Below are 24085 nucleotides of genomic sequence, written 5' to 3'. Positions count from 1 at the left end.
TTCCGATGCCACGTGTCTTCATGTGCGTGTGTGAGTGTATGTGCCATTGTGCCCGAACCAGGCGATGCGAAAGCAGGGATCACCCTCTCATTACAGTCATTGTGCCTGAACCAGGCGATGCGAAAGCAGGGATCACCCTCTCGTTCCAGTCATTGTGCCCGACCGGCAGCGCTACGACAGTGTGCGTCACCATTAGCCCATTGTACATTCACGTGCTCGTCTATTGAGGGGTTCCTTCTTGCCCTCAACTGCGAGAGTATAAAAACAGCTGCCCCCGGACGCCAAAAGGAGGGGCTCCGATTTCTTCTGTTGAGTAAAGTGCTCTCCCGTCTCTCTACTTCGGTCAACCTGACCGCCAACTCTTTGCGATGTTAAAATAAACAAGTTGTTTTGTTGTTACCAGTCGACTCATGCTTTGCCGGGACCTTCGAATGCTTCCAGTTGTACCCCAGGCCGCCAGGCCAACGCTACCCTTGGGGCTTGCGACCCAGGTACAACCACGGGCGTCAGCGCCGAGTTCCCAACCGATCGTACCAGCGGTGCGATCCAAACACCGGCCTTAGGACACTTACCTTCCCGTTTTTCCTCCCCCTCCCCCCCCCAAGAAAAAGAATGAAAGAAAGACGAAAAGAAAAGACATTAGCGTGACTTCTACCAAGCTCTGAAGAAGTGGAGAGTGAATACTTCGACTCACGACGAAAGCACCGAGGCGTCTCTGCCAAAATGCGGCTTGTTTAGATAGCACAGATTGACCTGACCACTTTGCTCGCAATTATTTGAAGTCATTCCCTCCCTTCGGCGGCGATGCTTCGGGCTTTCTCACGATATGTTCACTACTCATGGTCAGTGGTCATATAAACAGGCCCTGTTGCTTCGAATTGCTGACAGGGCAATCTATCATTCACAACCGACGAGGTGCTTTTACGTTCTCACGCAGACGTCCAGCTTGTAGAACTATTATGGTTATCATTATACGGGGTCATGTGAAACCAGTCGTGTGCGCGTTTCTGAAAGCGTTATCTACACAGGCAAAATAACGCACTCGTCCTAATGTACATATAAACATTCTACAAACGGCACGTGGCTATCAGTTGGATGATAGCCGAAGTAACCGACTTAGTCAAGCTTGCTTGGATAGATTGTCTTATCGTAAATTCGGCTATTTCCCTTTTGTTGTGAACTTTATTGTTCTTCCTTGAAGAACGTGGAATGGACACGAGGCGTTTGGGTGGGACGACGACCCCGAAAGCTAGATTAGACAGAGCAAGTCAAGGGTTCGGTGATCCCTGTTGTACGATCACTCTTCGTGAGGAATACTCTTGAGCCGAAGCAAACGAAGTCATGCCTATTATCATCTACGTTATCTCATAATACTTCATGTCGCTTTCTTTGCCAGCTCTAGTGCTGTTTCTGAAACTAGATGTCTGGGCCGTCCGGCGATACCGAAAGCGAGTTCGAATGGAGCAAGATATGGAGGAGGAAGAGGGTGCTATAGCTACGGGTGCATGTAGCCTGTCAAGAGGTCAGTGAACTCTGTTATGTGCCAACTCTTTGCGAAATGTATTCTGGCTTGTCAGAAGGGAAGCGACATTTTTCACTGCGTTAACTTTTTCAACGTATTCTCGTATTGTTGTCGCACGGCCTTGCCAACAATATTAACTTTTTTTTTTTTATGGCGATGGCTGACCACACGGCTTTCTCGTGCGTGGTGGCTTGCTAGCGCAACTTTTTTTGACATGTGGGATGTAAACCGGCATGGTCACGTTGCGCCACAACTCCGTTCATAATAGAAGTGCCTAGAACGCGAAGCCATATGCTCTTCAGCAGTAACAGTACACAGTGCCATCATAGGGGCTCGCGATCACGCTGTGCGAACAACCAGCATCCGACTAGAAACTTTTCTGGTATCGTTTACGTGCTGCTCAATCGTTTTTTGTGGGCAGCAGTGCTATGGGGGGATAGAATCGATGTCACGCACACTTTTTGAATGTTAAGCTACTGAGGTGCAGTAAGAGGAGGAACGCAAGAAGACAGACGAGAACGCCGTTCGTGTGACACCCACCACAATGCATTTTGACCCTGGACGCAGCTTAAGTACCCCCTAGAAGAGTGTTTCTCAAACTTTTCCAGCACGTGAGCCCTTTTAGTAATTCAAAACCTATCATTGGACAATGCCCCCTCCCTCTCCCGCACGCACATACCTCCCCCTTTACTTTTAATTTACAGTTGGTTTTTTAATTTATTTAAAATACATTAACCACAGCAGAAAGAGCTACCAAAATAACTTGTTAACGACTTATTTAACAGGGATTGAGTTAATCGTGTGTTTTAATGAGAATAACGTATTTCTTTTCTTGACGCAACCATATCTGCTGAAACCCAATTCTACAGTTTGGGTGAGACAAACAATTGGCGGCGATTGGAAAACCGTGTCGTGGTGAAGTTTTCTTTGTGGAGATCGAAGGTTCACATCACCGTTTGTCTAGCCCTTTCGACGTCCACCTTGTGGCCTAAACTAATATTGCACTCTGCATAATTAACGTCATTCTAGGCGTGGTAAATATGCTTATATAACTCTTAAATAAAACGGCGTTGAGTTAGTATGGTCACCGACACTGAAAATTCATTTGTTCCGGCAAGCAGAATGTACATACATATAGTTAGAGCCTCCGTGACCCCGAGAAAAAGGCTCATGAGCCATTTGGGGGTCAAACACTGGGCTCGACGGAGGGCGACGTCCGGGGGTATCCATCCACTCGTACAGTTATCCCCCAGCAACCGTTCTCGCCCGGGGCTACAACCAGGAAGACTGGCACGTCACTTAGCGGTATATCTCCTTCCAGAAAATAAGCTTAGTTGTCAGCTCGATCCAGTCTCCTGAAAAACGAGGACTTACTGACCAGCTGCTTCCTCCTAAACTCACGTACTTCGCGTGACGCCTGCGGTTAAAAAGGACGTTCGATGTCCGCCGCCTCGATCGGCCGGGAGCGGCGCTGGCTAACACTCCCAAGGCTAGCCTCGAATGCACGAAGAAACACCTAAGAAAATGCGCAGGTGGGTGGGATTGCCGCCGCGCATAGGTTAATTGGTAAATAAACTCACGAGTGATGCGGAAGTTGTGGGTTCGGTCCCTGCGTACGGCAAGGTATATTTTCGTCCACTTTCATTTCCATTTACGTTATTATTTCTACACTTCAATTAAGAGCAAGCTTTAGCTCGGGAGCTCCTAAATAAATACATGGTAACGGAGAAATCGTTTTTCTCGGCAACCATTGCACTGAACTTGATGAGGTTTGTTGCATTTAGAAAAAAAGTGTAGTGACTGTAGGAAGCGAACGTTTGATTTAGGCTGTAAAATTTTCAATATTAATTGTTAGAATTGCCATTTGTTGGGCGTGTTGGTAAGCTGAAAGCATATCTACTGAGCGCCGGTGTATGGATCCTGCCGGGTTCTTGCGAAGCACAAAGATAAAGACGTGCGGGAGATTATTGAGGCTCAGGCTATCTGGCGGAATAGTTATACGTGTGTTAGTGCCCCTTCGGTCGACTTGTTAGATAAGGAGACGGCTTTTTTGGATGGTTAAGATTTGGATGAGGTGGCGCCACTGTGCATGGGTTATATAGGTGTATTTCCTGAAAAACAAGTTGTTGAAGTTAGCGCATTGTGGTGTCGTCTCCCTTCCGTCCTTGTTTGCTGGCGCTAAATATGCTTTCAATTGTTAGAAATCGCAAAATTTCAAAATGAAACAACCGCGTTTACAACAATTTAACTCGGCAACAGAAAACGGTATCAGTATTCTGTATACTGCCTCTAATAATACATCCACAGCGGAAAAAAATTAATGTATTAAACATGGCTCTCAAATTGTCTCTCATTGTAGAACATTCACGCAAGCTGTAAATTCGTATACCTAATTTCCGATTTCGTTTCTCTAACAGATGCAGTTTACATAGCTGCGGTATTTATTTTTGGTGCAGTGTGACGGATTTGTGAACTTGTTGCTTCTAAGTTTTTTAAGCTTAACCGATTTTCGGCAATCTTTCTAAAAACATTTCAGGTCATAAATAATAATTCTGCTTCCTATACAGTCACTAGAACTTAAGTCTCCCTTTCAAATGTTACAATTTTCTTTCAAGTCAGTCCAGGCGTTGCCTGATAAAAAATCCTTTTTGCGTTTTACATGTATTTGTACATAGGCGGCATCGGAGTTGGTCCCCGAGCTTAAAATTCTTCTTAAGCTTAACACATAACGGCCCCTATGCTTTCTCTGATGTCATTGTCTCCCGCATCGTGTGAGGCTGTGTACAGCAAAATCGCGCCCCTCGGATCTTGTACTTCTCGCTCGGTATAGTCTCAACAGCTAGTGCAGGACAAGTTTTCTTTCTTTTTGTGTGTGTGTGTGTGTGTGTGCGCGTGTGTGCGTGTGCGCGTGTGTGCGTGTGTGCGTGTGTGCGTGTGCGTGTGTGCGTGTGTGCGTGTGCGTGTGCGCGTGTGTGCGTGTGCGTGTGCGTGTGTGTGTGTGTGAGAGAGAGAGAGATATTTTCTATGTATATTCAGTTATTGTATTGATACCACGTCATAGTTGTTTTCTATGTACAAAGCCAATGTATTTTCTGTTATCTTATATCAAGTTGTGCATTTGGTTTACACGCGCATTTTGTTGTTATATACGCACTGGATATGTGTGCTGCTTTCTGTAACAGGAAGCCAAGGCCCAGCCAGGCCTACCGCCTTTTACCTTGGCTTCCCCTTTCCTTTGAAATAATTCAACATCAAATCAAATCGAACATTCAGATCGCACACGCACGGGGCTGAAACGAGGATGCTGAGATGAATGAGTGGAAAAACGAGGAAAAACAGGCGTTCGAAACCGACCGGGTTCGCGAAGTGGCCGAACGTCGCTTACATAGCAACAAAGTACCGGCAAAGAGACAATGATGATTGACTGCGGTGGCAAGAGGAAGCGATGCTGTTTTGCATGCATGAAGAGGTGGACAGGCCGTTTCCGTGAAGGCCTCAAGACCGAGGAAAATAAATGGTGTGACTGATGAGGTCAAGTGGAGGAAACTAATTAAGACCGCGATCTCCTAGAATAGAAATGGGGCCTATTTGACGAAAGGAGTAGTACGTAGTTCTAAATGACAGCGTCGCTCACGCGCGCAAACAGCCCCCAGCGGACAGATAAAGTAAAGGATCCACCTAAAGCGGCTGCCAGATAAGCATAGATGGGGGAGGGGGGTGGGTGGGAGCTATATACTTGAGACCCTCGAGTGCTGCTTTGTTTTATTTGGTTGTATCTAAATTATGAACTGTTTCCTCGTTGCTTCTATATAACTCAAGTTAAAATAGAACTTTTTTTGTTTTTTCGGTAATACATGGTACAGTTAAATAAGGACAGGGCAGGAGGACCGAGCACTTCTGGCTTACGCAAGTTTTAAGAATGAAGCACTGCTCGTTGGGGCATTTAACAAAACCCACGTTTACGGTCCTTTCACGGTCCTCGCATTCTTCCCTATGTTGCACGATGTTCGCATAATCATGTCCACCAAAGCAGTGGATAAGAGTACAGCAGGGCCGTCATTGTCAGGACATGCAGAGATAGGTCGGCCTGAGCTGGCGCACTCTAGCCGGCTACTCTGCACTGTGGAAGAGGAAAGGGGAGTAAATGCGTGTATTGATACGGATGATGAGGAGAACAAGAGAAGTGGGCGAGTGCTTATGCACATTAGACGGAGCCACTCGTGATGTCATGCAAGAACTTCAACAGCGCTTTCGTTGTCCACATTGCAGTTGCAGTAATACGAGGCCATCGACCGGGAGTAGCGTCCTCCGACAGACGTAGGCCCACAGCCTTTCAGGCGTCTGACAGTGTTCACAATCGGGGCTGTTCGAGTAGCAGGTAAGGTGGCGGCGGGCGAAAGCTACGCCCCTAATCGTTAAGAAAGTTGGGCAAACCATACGCCTGGTCATGCACGATGTTTACTGGGCCCCAGTTATGCGTGTCACGCAGTGTTTCTAATAGGAAGGATGATGCATCACATGAAACAATATCCTGTACGCCACATATACAAAGCAGTAGGATTATGTCCATAGCCTACTGTGACTGCTGTGACGTGCTCAAACAGTGGCTATGCACAGACTGCTAGGGAAAGAGCGCGTGCGTTCTTTTTTTATTTACTTGCTTGAAAAGTCGGAGTGCCTGGGCATTCGTAAATTCAGAAACGCAAACACCTTTCTCGCATAACACCATTCAGAAGTGCGCTAAGCGTGTTATGCTAAAAGATACAACCATTGTCGAAAATTGCAAAAACCAAGGGCGTAAGATGGATGTCTCGATAGCCAACACACCCGCAAGGGTGCAGTATTTTCTTGTGTGCAGGATTAGAAAACTTAAGTTAAAACCTTCAACGTGGACATATTTACTACAATGATACACGCAAGAGTATAAGGCATTATTATAACCTCATAAAATAATGCAAATATTCTCCACATTACCAGTCGATCTGTAGGAGCGGTGTCGATGCTGGCGCTTTACTGTAGGATAATTTTGCGCACACCTCTACTGCCGAGCACGCAATCGGTTGTAAATTCATAATTCACATAATTCATAATTCATATAATATATATATATATATATATATATATATATATATATATATATATATATATATATATATATATATATATTTCAAATTGAGCAGAGCAATTCAGTGCTCAGAAATTCCTCAATTCAGTAAAGCAATGAAGGGGGCTAGTTGGTGAACGTTCATGGTTATATTGCGCTCAGTTTTACAAACACGATACTAAGGAAGGACAGGACGTGGACGTCCGTCCACGTCCTGTCCTTCCTTAGTATCGTGTTTGTAAAACTGAGCGCAATATAACCATTCCTCAATTCAAAGTGGAAGCTACGCAAACTGCACGACTGCGAGTGTCTCATGTAGAAGACGTGCTCTCCTCCTGGTCCCACCTGCAGCGATACCACTTTTGCTCGATGAACCTCGTGACTTCTTTCCTGAGGGTTTGCTTTCTCGCGCGCCTACCGCCTCAACAGATTCCATTCCTTCGGCACCTAGGAAGAATCACTATAAGTAAAGTGTGTCGACGTGTGTGTTGAGGAGGATCGTATCAGGATTAGAGGATAGAAAATGAGCAACGAAATAGAAAAAGAGAACCGTTCGCAAAGAAAAGAAAGAAAAAAAGAGAGGGAACGTCACCGCGCCTTGGGCTTTCCAAGCGTCCTACTGTAAGTGAATCTAGCACGGCTGGCGACAATCTCGCAGCGCTCATTAAGCTCGCTCGCCGATGGTATCGCGCGCGCAGGTGCTTTTCCAAGGCAGGCGCGGCGCGCCAAGTGCGGTCGGCGCTTTTCTGGACTGTTCGCGGAATACATCCGTGCACACAATTGGGAATGAAGACGTATGTGTAAAGGCTGACACCCAACGGCGCGATCGCCGATGCCGTACGGCGCTCGCTGCGAGGCGTACGGGCTAAGCGCACGAGACTCTCTTCTTTTTGTTTGATGGAATAATTAAGGAAGCGAGGGGCCAGCAGGATGGCCCGTTCGGGCAGCTAATTGCCTCCCGCCAGGTTCCGCGAGGCGACAGAAAATTAAGACGTTTCTCGCCTTGGCTTGACGTTTGCCTCGCCGCCGTTGGTTGTTCCACGCCCACTGTCACGTGTATACAGTACGCGCCTCGCGCTGCTCTGGGCGAAGCCGCCGATCTGCAGGGGCGAACAGCTCCCCTCGATCAGGCCCGGGTAGCAGCCCGCGCCAGTGGAGCTCGGGACCGAGGGCCCCACACTCAGGCAGCCTTTTCTTTTCCGTTATTTTTTTTTATCTTCAATAAAGTTTTCCACATACACGCACACCGATATTGCGGAGATAGCTCGACTCCTCCCTGCGAGGCTTGAGGCGGGAGGAAAGTCTGCTCGGCGTGCTTCGACCGGTGCTTACACGAGGACAGAGACACTGCGAATACATGGCAAAAACGCACGGGAAAAGCACAGTAAACGAGGAGAAGGGCAACCGTGGGTACCGACCTTCTTTAGTCGCAACCGCGTTAAACCAGCAGACAATAACTATCAGACAACAATGAGGCCATGGAAAGTGTTGGGGAAAATAACCGTAGTTTCTATTTGAAATCACTCCCGCGCAATTCTCTCTCTCTCTCTCTCTTTCTCTATCTCTCTTAAGCGATACAAACTATAGACCTTGTTACCGAAAAGACGTGTGTCCGTCTCGTTCACCACGGCTGTGAAAACTGCTGTTGCATTAATGTAATAACGTAGCGGTTTTGGAATACCAACTATTCTTACGTTCGTAGTGATGCTGGTAGGTTGTAGCAACAGGCCGGTTGAGCCTGGCGATCGGGGACGGAAATCGCTCCGCCCGAGCGTCTCCTGCAATACCACTGTAATGTTTCACCATACGTCCATCAAACCAGTCTCTCTTAAGAATGTGATAAGGAGACGTGAAGCTTCTTTGTGGGCTATAACTGATTCTTTTGGACACACACGATGTTTCAGGTACGCATGCGGAATGTTCTTTTCTTGCAGGTTCTCCGTAAGAGTGTCTCTTTCATCTCGGTATTTCGGGCTCGACGACAGAAAGTGTTCAATGTCTCCTGTTTCGTCGCATGTCGTACAGTTGGGTGAATCGATATGTCCTGTCCTAAATAACCGTGCTGGTGTACGAGCATGTCCTTATTTGTTCGGCTCATTGCAAAAGTTTGACTGTATACAAGCAGCAACAAAATCTCTCGGCCACCGCGTGCGAATTTGGCGGATGCTTCGGCACGAGCAAACCTCTATCTGCTGGGCGAGTTCCTGTGAATTTGAATAATTTCGCGTAGTTAACGAAAGAAAACTCAAGTTCCAAGTTTTGAAAGTTTTCAACTCTGCAAGTAAGGAATAAATGATTATATCGAAATTATGTAAACTGCACGTTTTAGGCCATCTAAAGCGGACGAAATCGCGGCAAAATACACACTGCTCTCCAATATACCGTTAATTTGTGAGTACAGGAATTTTGCAAAACCATCGTAAGCATAGTAGCAATTTCACATAAACTAGCTGTGAACTCGTATTTTGAATTTGTTCGCTTTATATGCCCTACCAGTTTGAACCACTGCGATATCTGTTTTTGGTGAACAGATATGGATTCGTAAAGTTCGTGCTTAAATTTTTCTGAAACGTTTTTGAACGCGAATGTTGGTTAAAAAAGAAATCGAGACCCTAAATAAAACTTTTTCTTCTTAGAGTCGCTAGAATTTCACTTTCTCTCTCAAATGCAACCAGCGCAAGAAATTCAAATCGGTACAAAGGTTGTCTCACGATAGCGTTTATGGGTTTTGAAACCATTTTAACAGGGAAATAAGCATTCAAGCATAGAACCCTCGCTTCAGGTGTTGGCATCCGTTCGCCTTGTGTATAAATAAACTCTTTGCTTTGCTTTACAGTAGGAAAACTTGAAAACGTCGACAAAACCTATCGTTTCAAGCGCCTGTCCTTTAGTCTAACGTATCTCACTTCGAGCGTACCGGAATCTTGGAAAAACGCTAACATAATCCTAATCCATAAGAAAGGGGACGTCAAAGACTTGAAAAATTACAGGCCGATCAGCTTACTGTCCGTTGCCTACAAAGTATTTACTAAGGTAATTGCAAATAGAATCAGGAACACCTTAGACTTCCGTCAACCAAAGGACCAGGCAGGATTCCGTAAAGGCTACTCAACAATAGACCATATTCACACTATCAATCAGGTGATCGAAAAATGTGCGGAGTATAACCAACCTTTATATATAGCTTTCATTGATTACGAGAAAGCGTTTGATTCAGTCGAAACCTCAGCAGTCATGGAGGCATTGCGGAATCAGGATGTAGACGAGCCGTATGTAAAAATGCTGAAAGATATCTATAGCGACTCCACAGCCACCATAGTCTTCCATAAAGAAAGCAACAAAATCCCAATAAAGAAAGGCGTCAGGCAGGGAGATACGATCTCTCCAATGCTATTCACAGCGTGCTTACAGGAGGTATTCAGAGACCTGGATTGGGAAGAATTGGGGATAAGAGTTAATGGAGAATACCTCAGTAACTTGCGATTCGCTGATGATATTGCCTTGCTTAGTAACTCAGGGGACCAACTGCAATGCATGCTCACTGACCTGGAGAGGCAAAGCCGAAGGGTGGGTCTAAAAATTAATCTGCAGAAAACTAAAGTAATGTTTAACAGTCTCGGAAGAGAACAACAGTTTACGATAGGTAGTGAGGCGCTGGAAGTGGTAAGGGAATACATTTACTTAGGACAGATAGTGACCACGGATCCGGATCATGAGACTGAAATAATCAGAAGAATAAAAATGGGCTGGGGTGCGTTTGGCAGGCATTCTCAGATCATGAACAGCAGATTGCCATTATCCCTCAAGAGAAAAGTTTATAACAGCTGTGTCTTACCACTACTCACGTACGGGGCAGAAACCTGGAGGCTTACGATAAGGGTTCTACTTAAATTGAGGACGACGCAACGAGCTATGGAAAGAAGTATGATAGGTGTAACGTTAAGGGATAAGAAAAGAGCAGATTGGGTGAGGGAAGAAACGCGAGTTAATGATATCTTAGTTGAAATCAAGAAAAAGAAATGGGGCATGGGCAGGACACGTAATGAGGAGGGAAGATAACCGATCATCATTAAGAGTTACGGAATTGATTCCAAGGGAAGGGAAGCGTAGCAGAGGGCGGCAGAAAGTAAGGTGGGCGGATGAGATTAAGAAGTTTGCAGGGACAACATGGCCACTATTAGTACATGACCGGGGTAGTTGGAGAAGTATGGGAGAGGCCTTTGCCCTGCAGTGGGCGTAACCAGGCTGGTGATGATGATGATGATCTCTCTCCATTTAGAACGATTGTTTACGGGTCGCATTCTCGCTTGGTGAATGTTGTTCTGGCACCATAACTTACTCTATACATATTACTTTGCTCGATGGGTGCCGAATCTGGACGCGTACGTTCCAGTGTGTCTTGCGAACACACATACACACGCAAACACAAGGGGAGGGGGGGGGGGGAGTTGCACATTACGTCCGGTTTGCTATCTTAGGCAGGGGAAGAGAGATTAAGGGATGAAAAGATAGGAAAAACACGGGGAATGCGGGAGATAGAAATGCAAGACGATGAGCGAGAAAGCAGGAGCCAACGTTTAGACAAGTGGACTTGTCTTCTTCAAGGCGACGTATGCTTTCCTCGCCACAGTATGTATAGGTGGGGTTCTTCTAAAGGGGAGAGGGGGTAATGCGAGTGGGTGCGGCAACAAGGGAAGGTGTGTTAGCGTGTCGAATTGAGAATAAAGAAATGCTGTGCACAAGGCCAAGGCCTTGTGCACAGCATTAGATAGGAAGGAAGATGGGAAGGAAGAAAGATAGGGCAGCAAAAGATAGGAAGAAAGATGAGGAAACATTGAGGACATTCCTTTTTTCCTGAGATGCGCATCGAGACTACTGGCTCACTGAGATTTGTCGAATTCAGGAATTGAAGTGATAAGCGTACCACTTTCTGAACTTGTGCCTCATGTGATTGAACGGTCTGAGTGCTTATGTCACTAAGAGTTGTCTTGACTCAGGATGATCTAGTGGGATCTATTCGTTCCTCGGGTGATCTATTTGTTGCTTATTGCGATGGGCGTCACAGACTTTCGGGCGACAGTTACGGGTGTGAGGAGTCTATCGAACGTCTCCTCTGCACCTTTGGCGACCAGCACAGTTTCTACTCCGTACCGAGACAAACATGCTAGAAAAAACTTAGGTGTGTCACACGAACTAGCTGAACTTTCTGTCGTTCTAAAATACTAGACGAGCACTTATGGATAATTTTAATTTGTGCACAAGACATATAAATTTACAAAGAGACAGACAAGCGACCTCACCGCAAAGCGTTCGTCTGAGTTTTAGGAGGCGGATATATTGAGGAGAAATGTACTGCTTGCGCTTTTTCACCAATTCAACAACGTGTACGACGCTTGAATAGCGCTCTCAAATTATACCTGAAGAATACTTCTATGCATGTATCAAATTGCTGTTATCGCGACTATTTTATTTCACCGCTATTGTCGGGCTATTGTACAAAAAAAAATTTGGTTGTTCCATTTGGTACGATGTGTCATCATCGACGTTAATGTATACTCGAGTATAATCGTCGAGTACGATGTGTCGATCGCCCATAGTTTGAAGGAGATATTCCTTGTTGAGATCGACTGTAATAAACGCGAGCGCTAGGTATCTTATCTTATTTTATTGCTATTTATAGTTTCGCAGTTATTTCTCAAAGAAGGAAGCGATACTTGTCTTTCTGAATGTATTTACTAGAAAAACAAATAAAATACGTAGTGTAGTACTAAAATATATGAAAAATTATTGGTGCTATATTTAGACCGTGGTTCTCCAAACCTGCAGGCATGCGTGTCTCTTGCTGATGCTTCTCTTTGGGACTGGTAATGAGCGGCCACCACTGGACCTCTACTTTCGAGTCCTATAACTATACTGCGTTAGATGATCGCGGATGATTTATGCGCACGACACACGCACACCAATGTACAGTTCGCATTCGTAACCAGGCGGGCTCCGCGTCGCTCGACGAGGTGCGCCAGATTGGGAGCGCAAATTGTTCTCGACTCTCGAAACGCGCGAGTCTCAAGACACGGACGATATAAGAGCCGGCCGAGCGGCAACCGTATCGGGAGAGGAAGCGGGCACCGGCCACGGCAATGCGCGAGCATAGCGGGCCCTATAACGTTACGCGCGCGCAACAAAGCCGCACGCGCCACCCTGTATGTATATACACGCTCGCATGTATAGTGCGCATTTGTGCCCGCAGAGCTGGCTGCCAGGGCTACTGGGTGACCACCATTAGCACGGCAGCTTGCCGCAACATATATACCGCGGCGCACGCGGTTCAAGTTCCCTTCATTCAGCCACGCCAGCCGAAACCTAGGACGTCCAAGTTCAGATAAACAGAAAAAAAAAAAAAAGAAAACCAGGAGAAGAGGAGACCGGCCATTGCCGCTGCACGATGTGGGTCACTTGTTCTTCGCTCGAGGACCACACCTCTTCTCTTGGGAGTCCTTCTCGGCGGCACATCCCCCCCCCCGCCCCTTCTTACCTTGCGGACAGAGAAGCCCCCGCGGGCGCGGTCTCTTTGGCGGCTCGAGAGGGGTGCCAACTATCTCCATCCCCGATCGACATGACTCTCGGCCAGGCGCGGGCTCGCCGGCGACGCGCTTAGCGAGTGCCACGCGCGAGCCCGAACCATTTTTCGTCTCGTTTTGTTTGCTGTTCTCGCGGTATCGTGGCTGTTAGAGGAGGGCCGCTTCTGCGGCAGTCCTCGCGTCGCGCTCAAAACGCGCGGCGGCCGTACCTTTCCTCCTCTCTGCGACGTCGGCCGCGTCGTAATATACGCCACACCGCGGCCAGAGATGTTCCTGAGCTACAGCTCGCGAAGAGCAAGAGAGAGAGAGAGGTGCCCTTTAATGAAAACTGAAGAGGTTTTGCCTGGCGGCACGCCTATAGCGTGCTACATCCAGATGAAAACGATGACGAATGAATTGGTGCGGGCAGGGCGCGCCATACTCGTCACCTGGGCAGAGCTGAACCATCGCAGAATCTCGCTGGTTTCCCCGCCCACAAAGAAGCACACCAAGTTTAAAGTTGACAAGATGACTATAGTTGCTGATCAGTTACGGAATTCACGACCCAAAGCAGCGCCAAAGGGAGACTTGGCAAACTTACCGTACGTTGAGCGGAAATGTCGCTCCTTTGCATGTGGCAGATACTTAGGTTTAATGATCTTGCTATTGCTGTTCGCGCGCGAGTCAATGCCTATAATGCCTGCAAAATGAACTTGTCTGTCCTTTCTTATCCCGCCGTTTCGGTATTGTTTCGCACCGCGCATTCAGCAAGTAACGCTCGTCACTAGTAGCCAGGTAACAAAGCGCAGGGCTTCTAATTTCGCGAAGTAGCGCGGCGCCGGCTGCGCTATGCATGCGCCAGTATGCGCTGCGACAATCTGCTGCCGCCTCTGAAAGGTGAGACGCGTGTCATAGCAATAGCTCACAACTGCAAATGCTGTACGACGAGACGACTAATTTGTCACAGCTTGTTTTATATTTCTCACTTTGTCCAGTTTTCGTATTCGTCGCTGCTCTACAAGGAGAAGTGCTAGGACGCTTGTTCCGCAAGACCACAACATAAAAAAGAAAACTAGACAACAGGTAAAGCAAAGTATAGAACAAGCGCTAGCGAGCTCTTCAGCTGTTTTTACCTGCTATACTATCCTGTATCTGCCGTTGCGCTTCCAAACATCGACCAATTATCCTGAAACCTTGTAGGGCGTTCACTTAGTTTCTACTCCAGTTCGCGTCCGTGCGTGACCGCTGTCACCGTCTTTGAAGTCGGCCCAACACACTGCCTGTGGAAGCACACGGGGCCAGCTCAATTTTCGTCATCACCGCAGGAGATGGCGAACCAGGGCACCTTCTGTCTCTCTCTCTCTCTCTCTCTCTCTCTCTCTCTCTCTCTCTCTCTCTCTCTCTCTCTGTGTGTTGTGTTGTGTTGTGTTGTGTTGTGTTGTGTGTGTGTTGTGTGTGTGTTGTGTGTCGCCTTCTGACTCAAAAGCACCTCTCCAGAGCCTCAAATCTATGTTACGCCGCAGTACATACGAGCAGATGGTATCCAACATTAGAGAAAAGAACCATCATGCTCTAGAATGAAGGGCACGATGTCATCTTTCGGTCGCTTCCGGGTCATTGTGGCATGGCCGGTAACGACTGCGCTGACAAGGTTGCCTGTCTCAGCCTACAGAAGTGCCCACATGCTCTCAGTTTCTTTGGTGAGGACGGATGCTGCAAGGGAACTTCGTTTGCTCGCTCAGAAAACAAAGCTTTCTGGAACCATCCGAGCGTCTTTAAGTGCCCGCCGTGAACCCTGGATCCTTTGTACAAGGGTTCCCTGCGACAGTACATTACCGCCCATGACTTGCAGTGCATGTACACACGTTTATTTTTATTGAAATGACCGTTAAACCAGCGCGCACCTCTTGTGAGTATGAAAGAACAACTGTAGAAAGAAAATTTTTCCAGAGAGGTCCGTACAGGTGCGGCTACGAACGCTGGATCCTTTGTTACTGCAGCAATAGCCGACCAGCCTCTCCGGTGGCGATGCAACATTACTCTGTTGTCAATGGCCGGGAGCGGCGTTCACGGATGCATACGTACGGTCCCGTATTCGAATGACCAATAGATCAATGTGCTACTTTTGTTGGTGAGAAGAAAAGTCGTCGAGCACTTGTTGAGCACCTGACCTCGATACCGACGTCCAGCGCATCCCAGTCGACAGACCTACACTAAAGCGGGTAGAGTGCCGAACAATTTCTGAGACTGAAATTCTCGAATCATGGCTACATCCGTCGCTGGCGCAGAAAGCTATTCAAGTGCTACTGCAGTTTTTTCAAGTGAACCGGGCCTCAGTGACCGCTTACAATCTTCCTGCGCATCCTCTCGTGTGCATGCAGTGTTATCTTTATCTCGTGCTACTCCCTTTCATCTCGTGCAGGATAGCAAACCGGACACTCGTCTAGTTGATCTCGCTACCGTTCTTTTTCCTGCTTTCTATCTTTGTTTGTCAAACCACGGAATAAAACTTCAAAAAAAGATGAAGGGTTACAGGTCGATGGTTCTCCAAAGTTGCTATATAGACATCGTTATCATTGATTCGCAGTTTGGGTGATACTACTGATATATTTTTAACCCTGTAAGGCCCAACGTATCATGCATGCTACGGTGTTTTTGATACATCAGGGTGTAGCGCGCATACGCCTGTGGTCACGATACGCCGGAGTGAGCGTTGAAGTTCAGCAAACCAATTATCTATACAATTGTTACTAAAACAAACGGGTTATAGCACAATTAATATTTCACTGCTTGCGAGATAGGGGGGGGGGGGGAGGGGCGTATTCTGTAAGAGTCCACCTAGTGGACTGTCCTTTTCGGCCGCTGCTGATTGGATGCAGCTGTACGAGAGAAGAGGAGACGAGCAGCCCTATCCAATCAGTAGCGGTGGAAATGGACAGTCCACTAGGTGGACTCTTACACAATGCCCCCCCCCCCCCCCCCTGCATGGCCAGAAATAAGGATGAGCAGGTCAAATTAGATTCTTCCGTTTCCGCCCAAGCATGTGCACCTTCTTCAACGTCCGATTCCTATAATGCGCAGCCACTGCCGCCTCTTCTCGTAGCCACCGGTGCCAATATCTTCTTGCCGATGCGTATCGGCTGATCTCTTCTCATTACGTGGATATCACCTTTCGTAAACGCATTAGTGTGCAAAGCGTAATATCTGCGGTGCACGTGAATTCGTGAGGGAAATCGGAGTGGCCCGCGATTTAAAGATTACTAAGGATATTGAATATATATCGTCGCAGCGATGCGAAAGCGAACAAAATTATCTGCGTACATAATTAAAAAAAGGCTAAGGCGTGCAGACTCGGACACAAGAGAAGAGAAGTGGACAACACGAACGCCGTACACCGGCGTTCGTGTTGTCTACTTCTCTTGTGTCCGTGTCTGCACGCCTTACCCCTTCTTTGCATTATGAATCCTTACCAACTAGCTCAGCTTTCAGCCTTTCTATCTGCGTACGTCGGCTATGCACTCGTATAATAGGAAGCATGTACTCGGAAGCATGTACTACTTGTAATAGAAACAAAAAAAAGTCTAATAAATGTCAACCCAATTTAACATTGCAGCATTAAGACAGTGAAACACTGCTTTGGTCACATACACGGGAACAGGTAGCACCTTTTAAATTAAGGATTCGTTCTCAGGCGCAGGAAGGTTCCGCCTCTAATGCGAATAGCATTAGCCTATTTGAGTGAGCCACTTTCGGTCCATCGGTCTGTCTAGCCTCTTTACGTCGCTCTTCAATGAAAGAAAAATCCTTTAAAATTTCTTTAAATATGGGGAGATCACGCAGCATTATAGATTGGCTCGTAGACTGGTATCCCCGCCGGCCCAGAAATTAAACAACAGACAGTCGTGTGGAGACGACTACAAACTTATACGTATCCGCACCCGGTTATGGCGAACCACATGTTCCCCGAGGCCAGGAGCGATAGGTGTAATCTTTGTGGGGAGAGCATAATATGGGAATGTCCGTACTCTTCAGGGGGAACGCACAAAATAGGTAGTAGAGACACCTGGGAGACCCTGCTGCGCAGCTCGGACTCAGCTCCAGCTCCGGCTCGTCCAACTGGCTGAAGAGGCTGCTGGGACCCAAGACCTCCCAGCCTGCATCTGAGGCGGCGGCACTCGCCCCCTGACCTGCGTGTCGGGGGGTGGGTAGATCACCTTATCCGCTGGAAAATAAAGTTTATTCTGTCTATCTTTAACATTTCTGCGGAGCAAGGTGGTATGTATCCACGTCACAGAGGTTTCTCAAGCACAGCAGCTGGATGCTTTGGCGCGACGCCACGAATGCCATCAGGCAGAGGGATTACTCCTCAGCGTTAGCACGCTCCGGCGCGCTACGCATCTCGGAGGCGACACGAAAGGACTTCGCGGGCGCGCCGCTAGATGACGCAGCGTGTCCAGAGGAAAGCATCGGAGTTGATGTTTTCAAAGCACTGGGGTTTAGGGACAGTTGAGGCAAAATAAATTTGAAGCGGATAGGAATAACCTAACGGATGTTATCTCATTGGTGGCTAAAATCAAGGCAAGAGTGAAATTTCACCCTCCACTAAATCCAGAATGTATTACTACTCACGGCTAGCTTGTGCCGCCGCCTGATTTAAAGGGTTCAGCCTTATCCATCCATCCATCCATCCGAAGCACGAGAAGTGAGCCCGCGGCTGGCAGAACACACCTCATACATGACACCTTTCGTCGGTGGCAATACATTGTGAGTCGCTATACATTGCTTCAATTCACATTCGCGTTAACGCCGACATGCATGCGGCCGGAATTTGTCGACATTCGGCCGGAATTTGTTTCTCAAATCCCGCTTTGCGCAAACGTTTGACCCTAACATAAGCGCACCGTAGTCTTCGCGTCAATCACTAAAGGAAACGGCGTTCCAGAAAAATAGCTACGTATATGCGCCTTGCTCAAACCGTGCATGCCGTGTGATAGCGCCTTTCATATGCATCACCAGCGAAGCTAATCCAAGGGCCGCCGCAAGAAAAACTGTTGTGCCAAAGAGCCACTTTCCTTTGCGCGCCGCAGTTCGCCAGTGGGCACACTTCAAATTCACCATGAACGCAGCCGCCATATTTGTTCCCTGCTGCCGTTATGTGCGCCGGCATTGTACTCGCAGCTCTTATCACGGTGTTCGACGGGATTTTCCTTTTCGTAAGTACACAGTGCTAAACTAAGTCGTCAGCACAGTGCGGCACCACTGATATCAAGATACAGCTCTTTTCTGCACACATCTTTATACAGCTGAGCACACATCCGCGTACGAGATATATAGGTGAGAAGTAGCTGTACGTGGGCCATGTTCGCGACTCGTTTAAGGAACAGGTGGGATATTTACGGCCGAGGAAGTTGTTCAGTACCTTACGCGGCAGATGATTTCTCTTATTTTTCTCGCATCTCGCTTCACACGCCGAAGTACCTCCCACTATTGGCACGTAAGCACGCGCACGTAGTCAGTGATTTAAGGCACAGCTAAAGTCGCTGTGTACACGGAACCTTGCAAACCGCCGCGAAGCCAAGCTGTTTCTGACGAGATGCAGATTCCGCTGCTGATTTGAGCTCGCTCGGTATAGTAGAATCGGCGATTGAGCGCCGTATACCGGCCTCATCACGCCCTCTTCCTGTACGGAGTCACTTATTTCTTTTCTTTTTTTTTTTACGCCTCATAGCTTAGGCGATCGAAATAGAGGCTTCACGGCAGGACGTATAAGGCTTACAACGAGGCGTTCACACATTGACAAGCGACACCACCCAAAAGCCTTTTACATTGCAGGAGAAAAAGAAAGATTGCACTCTGTGTTTTCACTGCGCCCAAGCGTCTATAGTCGGGTGATTTGCTCGCACTATCGAAAGAACACCGAGCTTCTAAACCGAGTCCAATTATGCAGCTCTCTGCCTTTGCATCCATGGGCAACGCACCTTTCCTAGAGTCGCACCCATAAGTTGCGCTTCGCCTTGCTAATGGATGACTTACCTAAGGAAGAAAACGAAAAAAGAACAGACTACCGCTGGAATGAGTGAAAACAGCTTGATGAGCGGTATTGATGGTACAAGTCTCGGTAGCCGCAATGGCGATTACAGGATTAATGAAGGCGACGCGGCGGCGAAGTTTGTATTACTCTGCACAGCGGCGCACCTTCGGAGGCCAGATATATGGCGGGCGTATATGCGTGCGTTCGTGCTTTATGGGCAGCCCGGGCGTCAAATGCTTACGCGCACTTTCGTTTTCCTCGAACACCGAAGGAAAAATAAAAAGAACGGCGCCGTGGCTCCCAATGAGGCATATCTCGTAGCGTATCGCTATAAGCGTGCAGCGTCCTGGAAAGGCGTCCGCCGACCAAAAAAGTAATGGTGTGTTAGTCCGCCTTACTTGCATCCAGCGCCACGATTTCTACTGTTGACGTGGGCAAGCAGACGGCATTTCAAGACGTTCTTCGCATTGAAGCATCGTCTTCTAAGCGCTTGGACAAAGCTCGTTCACCAATGCGCACTCCGAGCCACAAGGAATACGAAGCTGAGACGCTGTGGGGACGTGACACAATGTAGTATGGCATCTGCGTCCGTCCGCCGAAACATGCAACATCAGCGGCTGTGTCGTCGATCCGCCAGAACATTTAAGCAGATGTCACTGCGAGATACACATTGTGCCGTTAGAGTGATGACATCAGGCGTGCATGAACGGCTCTCCACCGGGAACACCAACTGGTATACGCTTTGTATACTATATATCTTTCGCGAGCTGTGCTGACCGGACCTCAAACGCCCTCACGGTTTTCGTAGTGCTGCACGGTTTTAGCGATACAGAGGACACTTCATCGCGGAGCGTCCCCGTCGACAATGAGAGAAGGGAGATGGTGCCATCGATCATCAAGGCGAGGCAAGGCGAGGCGTACAGTCAGTGCAACAACTCACGCCTTCGACGTGCTACCGAAAACGCCTTATGGCGCGCGCTCTCGACTTTTCTCGTGGCTTCACCATTGCTCCTTGTCAGGGGGGGAGGGAGGGGGAGGAGGCGCGGTGTAAACGCATCCCTCCGCATATCCCCCTCCCCTCTCCTTCCAGCTTTGCACTCGTCCTACCCCGTGCGCCATCTTTATATAGGCTCTCGCACGCGCGGCACCAACAATCGGGTCACGCTTCGATGACCACGTGATCGCCTGATTAGGGGCAGCCTAACGGCCGCTTCACTTTTCGCTAACGACCCCCTAATTTCGGGGGACATCTATCACCTTCCAAGGAACGCTCCGTGTGTATGCGTATGCAGTCGAAACTCATGCATGGGCAACAAACACATGGGCACATGCTATTTATCAAGCATGTGCTGTTTAGATTGCGCACGTCAAGTGACTCCATCTCACCTGTGCAGAGGTTCTCGTCCTCTTAGTCGCAAGGTCGTTCATTGGTTCGATGTCGGAGCGGAGGCACGCAGCGCTAGATTGGTGAACGGCTAAGTGAAAAAAAGAAAAAAACTTTTTTTCAGTTTTTTGAAAATCGAGATCGATTAGGTGTGATGAAATGACTGAAGAAGTATTTAATTTGTTAGTATTCAGGAATGCCTCCGTGAGCAAAGAAAGTAGAAACACACACAAGAAAGTATTTAATGCAAAAAAAAAATAAGCAATGATACGCCAGGCCGTCCAGCATTTTCACAAAACGAGGCAGCCTTACAGCTTGACTGCCGTGGCTCGATATCCTATCACACAGAGGTGGTCAAGTGCAGATAATCTGCAGGCTCGCTATATGAGAGTCCGTAAAACTTTCCCTATGAGTGCGAACGAAGCCTGGTGCGTTAATTTCGCGAAAGGTTCGAAATGAACTGCACGTAATGGTTCATTTTACGTTATTTAGCGTCAGCATTTGTGTGCTGCGCTGGCCTTGTTCAGACAGCGAGATAAAGGTAAAAGAAAGACAGCGAGCACACTCAGAGGCTATCTCCGGTTGGCTATCCTGTACTGCAGAAAAGGGACGAGGGTATGAAAGACGCGAGAAAAATGAGGAAGTGAAAGATATGAAGAATGAATAACGCAAGACTATCTGTGTGGGCACTGTCACACAGTCTGTCATGTCGCCACATATAGTCCCACACAGTAATAACTAAGGTGTCGTCAATTGGGGCCGTCAAACATGTCGTGTTTAGTACGAGTTCTTCGTGTACGTGTTTATGCCATATTTTCGGTGTTTTCCGTTACAGAATTTGAACAGTATACTGAGGTAAATGTCGCTGTACATTACAAGTGCTGCTCATTCTTTAAATGTAAATTGATGAAATTTGGTGGCGTTGATGATGCGAATTTTAGGGAATTCTAATTTTCTAAGAGCAGAGTGTTGGTGCATCGACAGTGACGCGTGTCCCTCGCTTGCGTGCAAACAGGTATGGCCACACGCGCAGCAACGTACGTTGGAGCTTATATCGCTTCAACTTCAGCCTCAACTTCAACGTTAGTTCATTGCAACGATTAGCGATACCGCTGCGGTGACGACAAGAGGGGAGCGTGAGAACCAGAGGATGTCAAGAGTGTGCCACGTCAGTGCAACATCGAACAGCGTTGCTTAAGAAGAAGAAACCGATTTAGGATTTGGTTGGAGAAGTAAGCAATCTTTCCAAGGGGGAAATCGGGATTCATCGTGGAAGAAAAAATAACCCTTGACACCAAAGAAGACGACGGCGTGTCAAAGAGTGTCACCACTGCAACGTACTCGTTCATGTGGCCCAGCAGCTCCGATAATGCAACCGAAGGAATGTTTAATATTTAAGCTACGTATTTCACGTAACGGTGGTTCGTTGGCTTAGAGAATTATGTGCAATATGTGCGTACGTTTTTCGGGTCAATAACGGATGATCACTTCGTGCGTGATTCGGACACATCTGTCGAAACACACGTTCTCGGACTGCGGCGTGCCACTCCGTCTACGCATAACAGCTCCATACGTCAGCGTTCCTATCGACGTATGCACGTGCTCGTTCACAGTGACACGCGTTGTTCAACCGCGTCGAGCCGATAAAGAAGGGAACCGCTCGGAACGCCTTGGTCGCGTATAGAGCTTTCCTATAAGCGGGCCGCAACTCAGGCCGGAGCAGCAGTCATCGCTGACGTCGGGCATATCGCGCGGCATTTTCGCCAACTCGGCCGGCCGGCCCACTCTATCTGTGTCACGGGCTCTCTCTTGACATTTATCCGAGTGCGCGGCATGCCTGCCTCGGAGGTGCCCCTGCGCGATTGGGGTTATTATTGGCCGACGCGCGCGAGGCCCTCGTGGAGCGTCGGCCCCGCGCGAGCGAGCGGCGGAGAGCCGTAATTTGAAGCCACTCCGTGCGCGCTCGCCTTCGCTCGCGCTGGCAAGTACGGTACCCTTCTTCGGCCCCCTTTCCCGAAGCCTCCTCCCCCTTTCACGTTCATACCAGAACAACACGGTCGCTATGTACTACACATGTCTGCGTAAACGTGCACCCTTCTCACATGCACGTCCCAATCCGTAGCACGCGGGACGTTCCTGTGGTTCTGGGGCTTTTTTTTGCTTGCACACGCGGCCCCGGTGGCGCGTGTATTTGTTGGTGCAGAGGCTCCCGCTGCTGGGCCGTGGCATTCCTTTCGCAAGCCTTCCCGCCCTCTTCACCGGCGTACGTATGTACGCGAGGCGCGCCGTACAAGCTACAGTGCTGCGTACGACGTTGAGCGGTTCTCATCTCCTACAATACGACGTCATATCGGAGTTCGCAGTTAATGGCCAACCGCCTCCCCTAGGGTCAAAGGCCCGCGCGTGTACACACGAACGCGGACCTGCGCGGTTGCCTGCGATCGCGGCGTCCGCCGCTGACCGCTCCGAGCGACTGGTGGAAGGCGCTTTCCTTTCGGCTTAGCTGCGTTGAAAACCGACCGTCTTTTCATCTATCTCGCTCCTTTCATCTGGTCTCGTTGTACGCTTCATACTTCGCGTGATCCCACGGCGGCCCGCAAGGTTTCCGGCACGTTTTCCCTTCGAGAGGCGGCGTTTCTTGGCCCTTCTTCTTGCGTTTTCCACGAGCCTGACCGCACTGACTGCCAGAGTCGCCGACAGAAGATGCCGAGCTACGGAAAGCTTCCCACCCGCCGTATTGCGAAGAAATGGTGGGCGGGTTTGAAGACGTCGTATAAGGAATTCTGGAACGAGAGGTCCTAGCTTTCCTTGGGTTCGACCGCGCCGATGTACTTTTAGGGTCCCTGGAAGCGCGCTTGCGATAGGCGGAGGAGATGTAGTTTATTACACATCGTTTCCAACCCGAGAACGACGCGTTCCTTCTTTGAGGGTTCGATCGACAAAAGATGGCCGCCCGCCCGAAGCGGCTCTCTGGGAAAATGACGGGGGCTGGTCCCGGACATTCCCAAGAACAAGAAGAGTTTATTGCGTGCTTCGAAGCGGCCGAAAATGTGGGTCTTTTATATATGTGTTTTCAATATTCGCGATCCGTCATCATATCATCTTTATAAATACGTTGTAGTATGTGCTTTGCATTTGTTGCTTATCGCGATCCTAATTTTTTTGCTTGCGGTTGCATTTCTGCAGCAAGCGTAGTTAATGGTATGGACGTCTGGTGGACGCATGTCTATTTTTTCAGCGCTATAGGCCGCGGGCCTGTAAACTTCTTCAAATAGAGGCATCATTAACCCCGTGGCCGAATTGTGGAAGCTGGCGTCCGCATCGTCTGCAAGTAGCACGCTTTTCGTCGAGGTCTCTCAATATTCATGAGCTTGCAGAAGTGGGTTCACAGGTCGAGTCCAGTGTAAGCTCAGCCCAGAATCGATTATAGGTTGTTTTAGTGCTCGAAGCGTAGGTTGCGAAACGCACGCGAATAGAGGGATTTAGC

General features: G+C 48.3%; 1 long non-coding RNA gene across 2 annotated transcripts in view; it reads right to left on the bottom strand.

The window, feature by feature from the left end:
* Window positions 1-7645: 7645 nt before the first annotated feature.
* LOC142559953 (uncharacterized) overlaps window positions 7646-24085 on the bottom strand; it is a 96354-nt gene continuing 79914 nt past the window's right edge. Inside the window, exons 2-4 of one of the 2 annotated variants that reach the window (XR_012823263.1) lie at window positions 20601-20689; window positions 17227-17370; window positions 7646-7973 (exon numbers count right to left, since the gene is read on the bottom strand). This is a non-coding gene — a long non-coding RNA (uncharacterized LOC142559953). The remainder of the gene's footprint in view (window positions 7974-17226; window positions 17371-20600; window positions 20690-24085) is intronic. The other variant, XR_012823264.1, reaches the window with a different exon arrangement.

Source organism: Dermacentor variabilis, chromosome 10 (genome assembly GCF_050947875.1).
Source record: "Dermacentor variabilis isolate Ectoservices chromosome 10, ASM5094787v1, whole genome shotgun sequence".
NCBI lineage: Eukaryota > Metazoa > Arthropoda > Arachnida > Ixodida > Ixodidae > Dermacentor > Dermacentor variabilis.
The sequence above is the reverse complement of the archived record's forward strand: the minus strand, read 5'-3'. Positions and strand labels throughout refer to the sequence as shown.